At 39.4% G+C, this 16,041-nt stretch overlaps 1 pseudogene; it reads left to right on the top strand.

Annotated features, from left to right (window-relative positions):
* Positions 1-14,529, top strand: part of LOC138780878 (midasin-like) — a 52,241-nt pseudogene extending 37,712 nt beyond the window's left edge.
* Positions 14,530-16,041: the final 1,512 nt, after the last annotated feature.

The raw sequence follows: 16,041 nt of genomic DNA, 5'->3' as shown, positions 1-16,041 counted from the left end.
TGACAGCCCCAGCCAATCACTGACTGAGATTGGTTGAGTGGGTTGTCAATGCCAAGAAGACCTTGTATTAGAATTGGCGGCAGGGTTTAGCAGGGGACCAGAGACACTGACTGAGGACAACAGGGGAGCGTAGAGAGGTAAAAATAGCTTCTTTAAAACTTTTTTTTTGTACGGCTGTAGTTATATAGATGATAAAATTCTGGAGTACCCCTTAAATTCAGTGTTGACCTGTAAAATGGGCACCCTTCAGGAAAGGATACAACCTCCCTTGGCATTAACAGGTGAACATTGAAGATTAAATAATGTGGACCTGCTATGATCAGCTGACCAATGTGACTGCTAAATTTTCAAAAGTTGCTGCAATATAGCATATTAGAGTTAATACAAAGAGGTACTCCGGTGCTAAGAAAAAACTCTAATTTCTTCATCTTCCACTTGCAGCTGAAAGTATTGTATTCCATTACTTAGTCTTATGCTAAGTTTACACGGAGCGATTATCGGGCGAATTCTCGCAATAACGATCGAATTCGAACGATAATCGTACATGTAAACGCGGCGAACGATCGAAAAATCGTTCATTTTGATCTTTAACATGTTCATAAATCGTTGTTCGTAGTTCGCAAAAAATTCGCCGATCGTTCCGTGTAAACAGTCGTCACACGATAGTCCGGCAGCCCGGCCCCCCGCTCATCCGCAGCCCCCTGCGCCGGCTCAATCGCCGCCCGATCAACGCCGCCCCGATCGCCATCCCCGCCGCTCCGAACGCCACCCCCACCCGCCGCCGCCGGGTGGCGATTGGGGTGGCGCAGGGGGCTTCGGTTGACCGTGGGCCGGGCTGCGGATGGGCAGGGGGCCTGGCTGCGGGCGCGCCATCGCAAAACGATTTTTCCGTACGATATATCGTACTGTCTAAACGCCGGTCGTTATTAAAAAAAATAAATTGTTACTTCGAAATCGTTAATCGTACGATCGGGCCAATAATCGCCTCGTGTAAACTTAGCATTAGTCTTACAGTTTTACCGGGCACGATATCTAGCATGTGGTACACAGTATGTGAGCCACTTTTTTGGTATAAATTGTACCAGAAGTCTGGTAGGTTTTCCTTAGCAAATCTGTGTGCTAAGACAAAAATCAGCACATTATGTACTATATGTTATGTGTTAAAATGAAATAACTGAAGGTAACAAAGGATAAATGTAAACATGTTGGTAAATTACTGCATCTAAGGAACCAGTTTTTCAGTGTGTTTGGTTCAGCTACTGTAGTATGTTTTTGTACTATGTAACTATGTACGTTTGTATATGTAACTTGTACATGTTTCTGCAGATTTGTTATGCAGTCTACTCTGGAATCTTTACCATTATTACAAGCAGTTTTTGCCATCTGTCGAAGCAAGAATTACTGAATTGCGTAAACCTGTGGAAAAAGAACTAAAAGTACGTATGTGTTCTGGGCAGTATCTAGTTAAATGTGACTTGCAGCATGGTTGTCCTAATTGAAGCATAGTTAAACAAGTCTAATAATTGAAGTCGGCACCAAAAGCAAATTAGTTCTTAAAACGTGAATTATAAAAAAAATTTTGTACTTTGACTTAATTAACCCTTTCTCATAGTTAGGGCCTTTCTGACTATCGAAGAGCCAAATTTTACCTTTTAGGAATGATGTTTTTTTTTAATGCTACCTTTATTTTCCTTTTTGCTTTTTATTCATGTAAGACTGGAGCAAATTATGGGTTACACTTCTTGGACATTGATATTTTTTGTAGAGAATTAGTAAGTTTTATAATTTTTTTTTTTTTCTTTTAGGATTTTGTAAAAATATCCAGGTGGAATGATGTCAGTTTTTGGTCTGTAAAACAATCTGTGGAAAAGACACATCGGTAAGACAGTAGTATATGTTGGCAACAGATTAAGCTCATTTAGATGATTATTTTATTCTGTATAGTGAGAGAGACCCCTCATTCCCCCCCTGATGGAAGGCTGCAGCGTTTACTACTGTATGTGCATACAATAGCATACCATCACCCTTACAGCCCCTCTCATTCTTTGGACTATGTTGGCTATTTAAATCACAGTGCAGTGTCCAGGGGTTTGAAGGAGAGAACTAAAAACTGTCCTTACACCTTGGGGGAGCTGGTACACTTCTGCATGGACATCAAGGCTGTGTTCACTAGTGACACCAATATATGGATAACAATGTGTTATTTTTCCCCCGTCTTTTCCTTCCTAGAGGAAACAGTCCTGTGTGTGTGTATATGTATATGGATGTATGCATATATGTGTGTGTATATATGTATGTGTATATATATATATATATGTGTGTGTGAAAACAAAGAAAAAAAAATTATATATTTATTTATATATAATTTTTTTTTTCTTTGTTTTCACGCTACTGTCCAGAGTAGACGCTAAACATTTCATGTCTTGCTTTCCTTTTAGAACACTTTTTAAATTCATTAAGAAGTTTGAAGCTGCTCTGAATGAAGCCTCGTCTTCAGCTTTAGTGGAAAGTGCCCATGACGATCAACTGGATTTAACGGAGACTGGAATTGACTCGAAAGTCAAAAGAAACGCTGTGCAACAGCTCACTTCAGTACTAAACACTGCCTCATCTTCTGAAGCAAGCCGTGTACCAGTAAGACTTTAGGAGAATACTTTAATTACAGTTTTTTAAAATTCCTTTTAAAGGGGTTATCCAGTGCTACAAAAACATGGCCACTTTCTTTCAGAGACAACACGACTCTTGTCTCCAGGTCAGGTGCAGTTTGCAATTAAGCTCCGTTCACTTCTATGGAACTGAGCAGCAAAACCCCGCCCAAGCTGGAGGCAAGAGTGGGGCTGTCTCTGGAAGAAAGTAGCCATGTTTTTGTAGTGCATCTTGATCATTGTGCACACTGGGCCCAAGCTGTGTGTTTGGCATATTAACAGGACAACCCTTTCGGGGTATATGTCAAGATTATCGATAGGGCTCCAGTCACCCAAGAGGCCAAAAGTCTTTGCCTCTGTTGTGGTGGTATGTGCAGTGGAATGTACTTTCCTATAGGGCCATTACTATAAAAAAAAATTCTGTAGAATGCAGTCAATGGGGAACACCTGGCAGTGTATGTAATATCCCCCATTGTGTATGAGTTGTACAAAATGGCAATTCTGCTACGTTTATAGATCTAATAAGCATGTAGCCACTTTTTTTACTTTAAATGTGATCTTGTGATTATTTTTATGTTTGTCTTACAGCTAAACTGTGGAGAAGATATTTATTCAGCCGCATCACTTCAATGCCGCCTTCCAAAGCTGACTAAGAGAATGGGACATTTGTGCGGTTCATTCATAAAGAAAAGCTTAATGCCAGCCTTGTTTGAAAATCTCAATACGTTTACAGGTATAAACAAACTTATTTAACGCTTTTATACTTGTTTCAGACAGTTTAGTTACCACATGTGTGTTGTTTGTCACGTGCCGTAACAAGTAATTTCATGGTTTTATTACAGAGGGAATTATAGAATCTGTGCAAGAGCTTCAAAATCTTACCATAGACCAGAGTGCAGAGAAGGAGAAGCAGAAGTCTGAGGCCAAGCACATCTTGATGCAAAAGCAAAGGGCACTTGCAGAACTTTTTAAAATGTTGTCTCGAACAGGTATGTTATGTGATGTGTGGAATAGATTTTACTCTTAATGGACTACTCTGGTGTTCAGAATGCAAATTTTTTGCTAAGGTTTAAAAAAGAAAAAAAATTTAATGTTAGAAACTTTTGCTACTAGAGATGATATATAGATATATATATATATATAATTATATATATATATATATATTATATTATATATATATAAGTATATAGATATATATATATATAGATATATATATATATATATATATATATATATTATATATATATATATATATAGCTATAGAGATATAGAGAGATATAGAGATATAGAGAGATATAGAGATATAGAGAGATACAGTGGTGCCTTGGATTACGAGCATAATTCGTTCCAGGACTGTGCTTGTAATCCAAATCCACTCTTAAACCAAAGCAAATTTTCCTATAGGAAATTATAGAAATGCAGACAATTGGTTCCGTACCCCAAAAATAATGATTTATTATTCTGAATAACGTGAAACAGATGAAACAAACATTCAAAAACAGCAGAATATGTGATATTATAAGTTACTGTACAGTAATTGAGAGGATGGGAAACACAAGGGCGGAGAGAGACTGCAGGGAGCATAAAGGAATGAGCAGGGCAGATGTGGGCACATACATGCAGCACTCTCTGTCCGGGGAGAGAGGGGTTACAACTATGAAGAGATTACCTCCACAGTCCTTTCCCCTGATGTAAGCCCCAGCTTGAAGTGGATCTGCTATGATTTGGAAGGTGAGGGAGACTTCCTGGGTCACAGTACAGGGCTGTAGACCCCGCTATGCAGACCATGACCCTCTTCCACTTGCCCTCGCACCCAGTACAGGGAGCTCTTAAATCAAAGCAATGCTCTTAAACCAAGTCACAATTTTAAAAAACTGTGAGCTCCTAAACCAAAACGCTCTTAAACCAAGTTACTCTTAAACCAAGGTACCACTATATACATAGATATATATATAGATATATATATATATATATATATATATATATATATATAGATAGATAGATAGATAGATAGATAGATAGATAGATAGATAGAGATACACACACGCACGCACGCTGCCTCAATTACTGACTGAGACGGGACAGAAGCAGCCAGTGATTGGCTCAGCAGGCTGTCACTTATGTCTGGAGAGTGAGAAGCCCGCTCAGCCAGTCACTGGCTGCCACTGTCCTGTCTGTCAGTCTTTGGCTACTCTGGCTGGAGGCGGTGCAGAAGAGGACACTGGGGAGCACAGTCAGGTAGGTATAGCACCAAAACTGCACCATTGTTTAGCTGTTTTAATGCAATTCAATAATGTTCTGAGAACCAAATTTTGAAAAATTTGCTCATCTCTATTTGCTACTTTATTGAAAAGTCATAGAGAAGGAAAATAGCTGAAAAGCTTACTTTTTCTTACATTTTTACTATCACAACTTGTAGGTTTATCATATCGCCAGGGGATTGCATGGATGCGTAAGAAGAACAACCAGGATATGCTTTGCCTCCATCCTTTGGACTTGAACACTGCCTTATCAATCTCAAATAGTACATTGGAAGCCAATTCTGAGTGAGTATTCCTTTTTTTTTTTTATAGTTTCAGAAGTGTTAAATTTTAGTTTAAATGTTTTTCTTGACTAAGTAAAAACTCAAAAGTTAATATGTAATTACTGTAAACCAGTTTCCTGATGTTTCAGGCTAGTATATTGTCTCATCATAACAACATCATCTAACAATATGTGTACACCATAGAATTATACGAGAAAAAAAATTTACATTTATTTGTGGCTTCATGACTTAGGCTGTACATTTTAATATTTAGCGAAAAAATGTGCCGTGTCAGGAAAACAGAGAGTGATGATTAGGAATGAGCATATGATATCTTCCCTTCAGGCTGCATGCAGAAATCACCAGCACTTGGGATGGCTGTCAGAAGTATTTCTACAGATCACTTGCTCGTAATGCTAGACTGGAGGCTGCACTGGTAAATCCCGTCAAGGTGAGAGATACTGATGGATTTTAATGTATGCACAGGAATTCGGAACTCCAGGCATCGTTATTCATGATGATGCCTGGAGCTCCAAAAATGTTTAAATTACAAACAACAGAGTGATCATATGACTATACATCATGGTTTATAAGTTTGGTTTGGAAGAAGCCGTTTTTGTTTGTTTGACCCTTTTCTGTTTCCTTTTTTCAATTAACTGAATTGGTATTTTCCTTATTTGTTTCGTCCTATAATTCTTGTTACTTTATAGTTTTCCATAATATTCTTCTGATTAGGAACTTGGCTTAGGGAACATTGAAAGATGCAAGGGTTTCTCCGGTCATCTTTTAAAGATCCTCTTGAAACAGAGACGCTACCTTACTACCGTTACAGAGCAGTGGATTACTCTCCGGTATGTCAAAGTATTTTGTTTTCACAGTTCCTTAAATTAAAACAAGCAAACAAAAGGTAGAAAAAAAAGTGTAGAGTTGATGATTTGTTTATATATCTAGGGCACTGTTTTAGTGGCATTATACCTTGTATTAAGGGGATATTCCCATATCTGCCTTTGTGGCATATCCTGTGAATCCTTAGGTCTGTAGATGAAAAGTTCTAGAGAGAGTTAGTGTACATCTAAAAATAAAAAAAATTAGTCATGTGCAAAGTTTTATTCGGTCAGCGTTGGCCAAAACTTCTTTAAAGTGAGAGTGCCCATTTAATATTAATCAACAGTAATATTTTCATAGTTGATATTTGTATGTACTGTCTGTCAGAGGCCATGTACAGCCATATTTTCCTATAGAGGTCAATAATACCAGCCAAAATTACTTTTATACTTAAAGGAGAAGTCCGGCCAAAATTTATTTTTTATATGTTATTACTTATGGAAAGTTATACAATTTTCTAATGTACATTATTTATGGGAAATGCTCATATACTGCTATTTCCCTTAATTTAGTGTATCAGGGAGTGTTAGAATTCTCTCAGAAGCAGTGACGTCACGACCAACGGTGTAATTCCTATGGAGTGTCCAGCAGGGGGCGCTCTCTATATAGAAGACTATATATAGTGCGCCCCTGCTGGACACTCCATTGGAATTACAATGGATGTGTGTATGTAATGTAATGTACTGTACTTTGCGATTGAATACATTTATGGAATACTTTGGGGAGCAAGTGTCCTTGCTCCCTAAAGTATCCCATAAATGTTATCAATAAATACATTTGCAGGGCACCGAGCAGGGAGGGAGAGAGGTGCCATCTACCTCCCCCCTCCTTGCTCGGTGCTGGGAACATATACATAGTACTACTCCCCCATTATCTGCAGATAATGGGGGAGTAGTACCTGTGCTATCTTATCGCCGCCCGCGCCGGCGCTCATACAATTGCCGCCCGCTCCGCCACCGCTGCTGACATAAGTGCCGCCCGCTTTGCCGCCGCTCACCGTAGTGGCCCCTCCTCCTACGCTCCCCCTCCTCCTCCAAACACTATGGCCCCGCTGACTCCTCGCCGCCCCTCACACCATCCGGCCGGCCACCGCTCCCTGCTCCTGCAGGCCGGCCGCGTCAGCCCTCACCCACCCCGTCCAGCAGCACGGCGTTCCTGGTGCTTCCTGGTGTCCCAGGCCGGTGTGGGTGAGGGCTGACGCGGCTGGCATGCAGGAGCAGAGAGCGGTGGCCGGCCGGATAGTGTGAGGAGCGGCACGGGCGGCGGGGAGTCAGTGGGGCCATAGTGTTTCGAGGAGGAGGAGGGGGCACTACTGTGAGCGGCGGCGGAGCGGGCGGCACTTATGTGAGCGGCGGAGCGGGCTGCACTTGTGTGAGCGGCGGCGGAGCGGGCGGCACTTGTGTGAGCGGCGGCGATAAGATAGCAAAGGTACTACTCCCCCTTATCTGCAGATAATGGGGGAGTAGTACTTTGTATATGTTCCCAGCACCGAGCAAGGAGGGGGGAGGTAGATGGCACCTCTCTCCCTTCCTGCTCGGTGCCCTGCAAATGTATTTATTGATTACATTTATGGGATACTTTAGGGAGCAAGGACTCTTGCTCCCCAAAGTGTTCCATAAATGTATTCAATCGCAAAGTACAGTACATTAAATTACATACACACATCCATTGTAATTCCAATGGAGTGTCCAGCAGGGGCGCACTATATATAGAAGTCAATGGTACTCGTTGACTTCTATATAGAGAGCGCCCCCTGCTGGACACTCCATAGAAATTACACCGTTGGTAGTGACGTCACTGCTTCTGAGAGAATTCTAACACTTCCTGATACACTAAATTAAGGAAATTACATTATATGAGCATTTCCCATAATTAATGTACATTAGAAAATTGTATAACTTTCCATAAGTAATAACATAAAAAATAAATTTTGGCCGGACTTTTCCTTTAATGTTTGCGTTTTCTCCTGCAATGCATAAAAAAGAGAGAGAAAAAAACAAAAAAAAAAATAAAAACAAAGTACAGGTAGTGATCCATATTAGACTCCATCCTTTTGCATATGTTAAATGTCTTGTGAAAAAGGGAACACGAGTCAATTTGATGCTTCAAGAAATATTTAATTTATGGATTGAATATTCCTGTAGATGTTTTTATTTTCTTAGGAAGAAAACTAGTGTGTATTAACTGATTATTTTCAGCATATGATATATGTATAGCGACCGGGTTCGGGTTCGAGTCCATCCGAACCAAAACGATCGGCATTTGATTAGCTGGGGCTGCTGAACTTGGATAAAGCTCTAAGGTTGTCTGGAAAACATGGACACAGCCAATGACTATATCCATGTTTTCCACATAGCCTTAGGGCTTTATCCAACTTCAGCAGCCACCGCTAATCAAATGCTGAAAGTTCGGGTTCGGATGGACTCGAGCATGCTCCAGATTCGCTCATCTCTAATAGCGACCTGTGTAATTTCTCAAGTAATGACTTTATTCCTAATTACAAATTCTCTTCTGTGTTTGTTCATATGTTACAGAAATCTGTTAGGTTGTATGCAGGAGATCAGCCATCGCCTGGAGTGGTCTGAGGAGTACAAGATTGCCTTTCCACCACAAGATGGGGTTAAGCAGTGGCTTGAGAGGTTGCAGAAGCTTTCGATGCAGTGCAGCATTGTACTCGAACAGCTATCCTGGTTATTGGAATGTTGTCCTATAAATAATGCGGAAGGACAGAATAAGACTTGTGGAGAAGCCAAGCCTTGGACAGACGAAATGAATGTTCCTTCTCCAGCCGCTGCAGATGGCCTGCCCAAACTATGTACCATTCGCAGAGCAGACAGTGACTGGCAGCAGCTGAATGAGACAGTAGCCAAGATGTTAACAGATATTAAGGCCGCAAAAACAACCATTGACACTATTCAACTGCAGTCTTGCAAGCCTCTATTTTACTCTTGGTAAGACCTTATTTAAGATCTGTTTTACAAGGGGCTAAACACAATGGTTCACTTTTCTTTAAGAAGTGATTTATTCTTCACAAAAGATCCGTTAAAAGGAAAACAATACATCTGCCTATCCCCCTGATGAAAGTAGATTTGCTCTTTTGATTGTGTATTGTAATTTTTTTTTTTTTTTTTTTACTCTAGAGCGACTGCCCATCTAATTTCTCTTCTGCACATAACTCAGCCTCTTATTGCCCCCCAAGCCATCTTACCTGTGTCCAGATTGTGATGTCTGATACTTTGTGGCAATCACTTTTACCTTACACAAACAGGGTTATAAAAAGAAAAACACAGCTACCTTCTTGAAAAAAACATTACCACTTCTTTCTTCAGATTGTGTGGGGTATTACAACTAGGTTCCATTCATTTCACTGGATCTGAACTACAAAACTGCACCCAAACTAACCATGTTTTTGTATGCCTGGGTAACCTTTTTAAACGTATTACACTGCCCCCATAGTGCCCATACCCATTAGTGTAAAATTCACTAACCACTTGTCTAGTGATACCCATCATATACTACAGTCAAATAATGTGCGTGATATACATATCTTTCTATCTATCTATATCTATCTATTTTTTCTGTGTCTTATACTCTGTAATTGCTTTTCAAAGGGGGAATTAACAAAATAGGGGTTTTGTGGGGAAGCATATATTTGTTATATAGCTTCATGTGTGCTCAAAATTATAAAGTCTGCATACTTATTTCACTGGGAGGCTTCTGCAAATTTAAAGTGTCAGTCAATGCATTTTTTTTATTTTTTACAGAAATCAATAGTCCAGGCGATTTTAAGAAACGTTGTAATTGGGTTTATTAGGCAAATATGTCATTATCTGCATTCATAAAGACTTTCCCCAGGTCCTCCCTCCCTTCCCTCTCTCATCCACTGCTCATTATTAGGAAATCTTGGCTTTTACATCAGTCAGGCCCTGTCTAATCTATGGAGAAGGGAGGAGGGAGATTAGTCGCCAGCAGAGAACAAAGGATTACACAGCGGGAGCTGTGTGAAAGCTGGTATTCAGAGGTCAGAGAGATCAGTGCTGACTCCAGAGGAGATAGCCCCGTGATTTAGCTATAAATTAACTGTCCTGTTTTGGTGCCCCATCTCCCTCCACCCCTCCCGTCTCCATAGAGAACCATAAAGACGGGGGAGAGCTTCAAACTGCTTTTTCATGATAAAAATACACTTTTCAGCTAAAAACCCAATCAAAAAGTTTCTTAAAATCGCTTGTAGTATTGATTTCTGCACATAAAAAAAAAAAATGAAACAACATTGACACTTTAAATAAATTTAGATAGAGGCGTACACCTCTACATAAATGACGTGAGACTTCTAGTGGTTGGGCAGCATCTGAACACCCTTACTGATCAAAAGTTGTTTTTTTTGTTTTTTTTAAGGGGACACTGCCCATTCAGTGTTTTAAGATACTGGTATGCAGCTATTACCTTATTTTTTCCTTTTTTCTTTTTTTAGGAAACATTTTGAAGCTTGCTCTTCAGCACTAGATTCAATGCAGCAGATAGCTCTTGACTTGAGAGAGGTAGAGTTGCTGTTTGTTCTCCCAGAGACAGAAGTGAAGGAGGCTGCGCAGCACTTGCCTTTCCTGAAGAGTATTCACTACATCAGAGAAGAAATTCGGGTAGCAATCAGAGAGTTCACTTTGTGGAAGTCCCGTCTGCAGGCAATCGGAAGAGCAAAGAGTAAGAAACACCTAAACTAGATTATATTACCTGAATGCTCTAGACCATTATTTCCTCAGCATCTAAATATTCTACATTGAGAGAGATCGAGGGGCTTGTCTGTTGTTTTACAGAAATAAAACTAAAAATGCTTAATTTTAATTAATGCATGGTTGATCTTCCCCCGTTACCTTGCACTATATATGTAAAAAAAAAAAAAAGATACATTGAAATATGAAAAGTTTTGTTTTGTTTTGTTTTTTTCACAAAATAATGCCTATTTTGCAGTTCTTGACAAGTTGTTTTTTTTTGTGTCCATGTAGTTTTAAAAGTAGTAGATAAGAAAGTCCCTGCACTCACTCAGGTGAGTGCCGGGACTTTCATATCTACTACGTCGGGAATGCCATCCCACCACGAGCACCACCACAGAAGTGCCGTCTCCTCTACAATACAACGTATACTTTTTAAAATAGTTATGAATTTGCACAGAATTAGTCTGTGAAATAAAAAAAGATTGAACTTAAAGACCTGTGACCTTTTACCACATTAAAGGATACTTTGTCATAATACTGCCACAGCGCTGCTGATGCAGGCATGCACTAGAGACTGGTTTCTTCTGGCAGCCCCATCCCCATTGTATAATGCAGTCATCAACTGCGCTGCTGGAACAATTCAGTCTCCGGCATGCGCCTGCATCGGGAGTGTGGCGGCCGGATTTTTACAGTGTATGCTGCTACCAGCTAAAGGAACACTTTATTTACAGTTAAGTTATATAACAGGTTACTGTGTCTGATGCCTATATGGCAGTACTCCATAGGGACATAATGGGAAAAAAGTCCTTCTGTCTGGTAAAATTATATATTTAAATAGCTGTGGCCTTTTCTGTTCCATCTGAAAGCTGTTGAAATTTTTTTGGCCATCATTTTGTATAATTTTGAAATTGGGCCTAAATATTTTACAGAGCAGCTTTTGTCCCCGATCCCCTTAGGTCATAACTGCATTAGCTCCACAGCACCATATAGCCATTGTGAGAACCAGCCCCATAGAATTGCATTACTCTAGCTCTTTTCCTAATGCTCGTTTATGACTGGCAGACAGGACAGACAACAGGTTTTCTCTGACCTGTAAATTGACTTTTGTGACAGTTTTGCACTATAATAATTTTTTCTGAAAAAATTTACAGGTAAATTTTATGCCCTGCAAATTTGCATATAAGATGAATCCCTAGAGAAGGTCCCCTTTTAAGATGGTCCCAGATGCCAAGTTATATTGAGCTATCAATTAGGATTACATTTTGTTCAAGGGCATTACTATTGAGGTCTAGTGATCTTGGGTATACAGCTGCACCTTTACTAAAAACTGTTCAAACACACAATTCTGCTATTGGTTTTATGCTTTTGGTTAGTCTTTACTTGTGTTGTCTTATAGTTTGCTCATAATTTACCCACATTTTATTATAAGGGAGCCAAGAATCTGATGAAAACTATGTAAAGGATTTCTCTGACCGTGTGGAAGCTGCCATCAAGAACATTTTATGTGCCATTCAAAAACTTGTAGAAAAGAAGGAGCTGAAAAACACATCTGAACCTGTGGAAAAAGAAGGTAAAACCTCTAGTACTAACTTATGTATTAATATTTAAGGGTATGCTCACCTTTAACAGCTTACACATTTAATCGATTTAAACTCTTAATCTATATCTAATTTTTTATTTATTTTTGTTCTTAGCTGAGGACCACAAAGAAGAGTGTCTTCAGGAAGGCCTCATTACTAAACTGCTGACTGAGGATCTCTGCCATGATTTAAAAGCTTTGGCTGTACAGACTACAATATCTGCTGTTTCCGAACTGCTCGAGCGGCTTAAAATCTATGGCGAGGACTGTATAAAGGATAAGCACACGGTAGGCTTATATCTTTTACAATACTTGTATGCAATCATACATTTCAATGTAGTCTTTTTTAAAATGTTTGTTTTTATTTCATTACAACTTATATTTTGTAACTTTTTTTTTATACAGTTTTTTAACCAGTGCTGTGGCTTACTTGTCCGACTCTTACCAATGCTGTCTTCGTATTCTGACCTCCTCCTGTTTTACCTCATTATGTCAGTAACAACACACAGGGCTACAGGGAAACTACTTTCAGTCTTGACGTATTTATTTACAGAGCTTTCTCAAAAGGTAAGCACCAGTTTTGTCACAGAAAATTTACAACACTAAATTTAGATACACTAAAACAACCGTGAACTATAAACAGATAATAAGGCTATTCATACAGTATATGGTATTTTTCCTAATATTTTGGCATAAATTGCACGAATGCTGGAAAAGTTTACCACAAATGCAATATGTGCAGCAAAATGTGTGCAGAAATAAACTAGGTTGTGTACATTGTGGCAGGGCATGAACAGGTCATATATAATATATATTGTGTGTGTGTATATATATATATATATATATTATATATATATATGTGTGTGTGTGTATATATATATATGTGTGTGTATATATTATAAAATATTTAAAAAAAATTATTGTTATTAATATATATATATATATATATATATATATATATAATATAATTTTTTTTCTCTACTTCGGTAAGTTGTACATTCGTTTTAAATCAGTCTTCCAGAGATTGTTCAATTTTAGTACATAGAGGTCCACCTCATCTAGCATTAAACAATCTATTATAAACTGTGCTCAACATTAAACAAAACCTAGTTCGTCAGAGAGCTTAAGACGCGTGTAGTAAATAAGACGTTTGACTACTAAGTAGATTTTTCTCTTGTTGTAGTGTCCAGTGACAGAATGAGTACAGCCCCTTCATTTTGCTTCACTGTAGCTGATGGTAAAACTGATAATGATTGAAGATATGGGTTACCGTGAGTTTCTAAGAAACAAATTTAAAGTGGTATTGCCACCCCCTCTTTACTCCCGCTTCACTTCATCAGTTAATAGTGTCAACTAGGCGTGGATTCACGGCAGTTGGGCCTCATCTCCTGACTAGTTAGAATGTCCAACTATCATGAAGCCCCGCCTAATTGACACTGTCCACCAATGAAATTAAGCGTTTTTAGAGCAGAAAGAAAACACAAGTGTTTATACAGGTATATATAATATTCAATTTTATATATATATATATATATATATATATATATATATATATAATATATATAATGTCTATATATATATATATGATTCAATTACTATCTTATAGGGATTCTGCCTTCCTAAAGAACTCATTGAAGATTCTGCCGGTGAGGGAGCTACAGAGTTCCATGATTATGAAGGTGGTGGTATAGGGGAAGGAGAAGGCTTGAAGGATGTCAGTGATAAAATTGAAAATGAAGACCAGGTATGAATATTAAAATTTACATACTTGTTAAAGGGGTTATCCAGCGCTACAAAAGCATGGCCACTTTCTTCCAGAGACAGCACCACTCTTGTCTCCAGCTTGGGCAGGTTTTGCTGCTTAGTTCCATTGCAGTGAATGGAGCTTAATTGCAAACTGCACCTGAACTGGAGACAAGAGTGGGGCTGTCTCTGAAAGAAAGTGGCCGTGTTTTTGTAGCATTGGATAACCCCTTTAATGTGTTATGTTGTACCTAGTATTTAAATGAATGAGTGTACACTTTTTATTCTGGTGCATTTCTAAGGTTGAAGATACCTTTAAAAAAGGCCAAGAAAAAGACAAGGATGATGCTGATGACAAGCCAGATGTAAAAGAAGAGGATAATGCTATTGAAATGTCTGAGGATTTTGATGGGAAAATGCATGATGGAGACCAAGAAAAGGAAGGTATATATGGCTGTATGCCTGCTATAGGACACACATATCTACTGTGTTACATGAGGCTTAGTTGATACCTATATTGCACTGTTCACCCTCCATATATTAAGGCAACATCATGTTATCCCTGTAATCCTTAAAGTGTCACTGTTTAATTTTTCTTTTTCTTGCAGAAAACAATAGTACAAGCAATTTAAGAAACTTTGTAATTGGGTTTATTAGCCAAAAAAAAAAGCATTTTTGCCACGAAAAAGCAGTTTGAAGCTCTCCCCCCTGTCTTCATGATTTTCTATGGAGAGGGGAGGGAGATCAAAACAGGACAACAAAGAGTTAATTCACAGCTACATCACCGCTCTATCTCCTCTGAAGTCAGCACTGACCTCTCTGACCTCTGAATAGCAGCTTTCACAGTTCCCACTGTGTAATCCTTTGTTCTCTGCTCTCTGCTGCCGACTAATCCCCTTTCTCCATAGGTTCCCAGGGCCCGACTGAGGTTAAAAAGTCGAGATTTCCTGATAATGAGCAGTGAATGAGAGAGAGGAGGGCAGGGGACCTGGGGAAAGTATTTTTTAATGCAGATAATGGCATATTTACCTAATTAACCCAATTACAAAGTTTCTTAAAATCGCCTGGACTATTGATTTCGGCACAAAATAAAACGACAGTGACACTTTAAACAAAAGAGAAAACAAGGTAAGATTGACCTTCCAACAAGTAGGTCTGCCTCCTATGGACACTAAAAAAAAATACGGTAACTTGTTGTCTGCAGGAGGGGTGTATAGCTGGGAGGAGAAGAGGACATTCCTTTGCATACTGTTTGCCTTCTAGTTGCAGCAGCTATTACCATGCTCATAATCTTTGTCCCCCAGTGCCATTGATGAGAGAGTTTTTTTTTTATTATTATTATTTTTTATTGTGTTAATTGCAAAACAAGAGTCCGTGGAGCCTCAGTTACGAGTCTCAAAACACGGGATAGCCAGATATCTCTAGCCTGTTGCCAACGGGGTGCCTCCGTGATGGGGAGAGCACCACACCACCCTGATAAATAACCCCTTAAGTCCCACTCTGTTGCGAGTATTGGAACATAGACAGGGAAACAACAGGGTGGCCCCTTTTGTCAATGTCTAACTCAAGGTGCGAGTATTGCGATTATGACAAGGGCTTACAAAGGCAGGCTTCCACCCGCAGACAGCCGTTTTGGGGTATTTGCCCCTCGTCAGTGTGGGGTAGGATTCTGGCTAGTTGGGGCAATGACAAATCAGCAAAACACAGTATTCACTGAACTCAAGGAGAACGGCTGTCTGTGGGTGGAAGCCTGCCTTTGTAAGCCTTGTCATGATCGCAATACTCGCACCTTGAGTTAGACATTGACAAAAGGGGCCACCCTGTTGTTTCCCTATTTATGTTCCAATACTCGCAACCGAGTATTTATCAGGGTGGTGTGGTGTTCTCCCCATCATGGAGGCACCCCGTGGCAACTGGCTAGGGATATCTGGCTATCCCGTGTTTTGAGACTCGTAA

The sequence above is a fragment of the Dendropsophus ebraccatus genome, unplaced genomic scaffold, assembly GCF_027789765.1.
Source record: "Dendropsophus ebraccatus isolate aDenEbr1 unplaced genomic scaffold, aDenEbr1.pat pat_scaffold_906_ctg1, whole genome shotgun sequence".
Lineage (NCBI taxonomy): Eukaryota > Metazoa > Chordata > Amphibia > Anura > Hylidae > Dendropsophus > Dendropsophus ebraccatus.
Note: the sequence above shows the minus strand (reverse complement) of the source record. Positions and strands in the feature narration are given on the sequence as shown.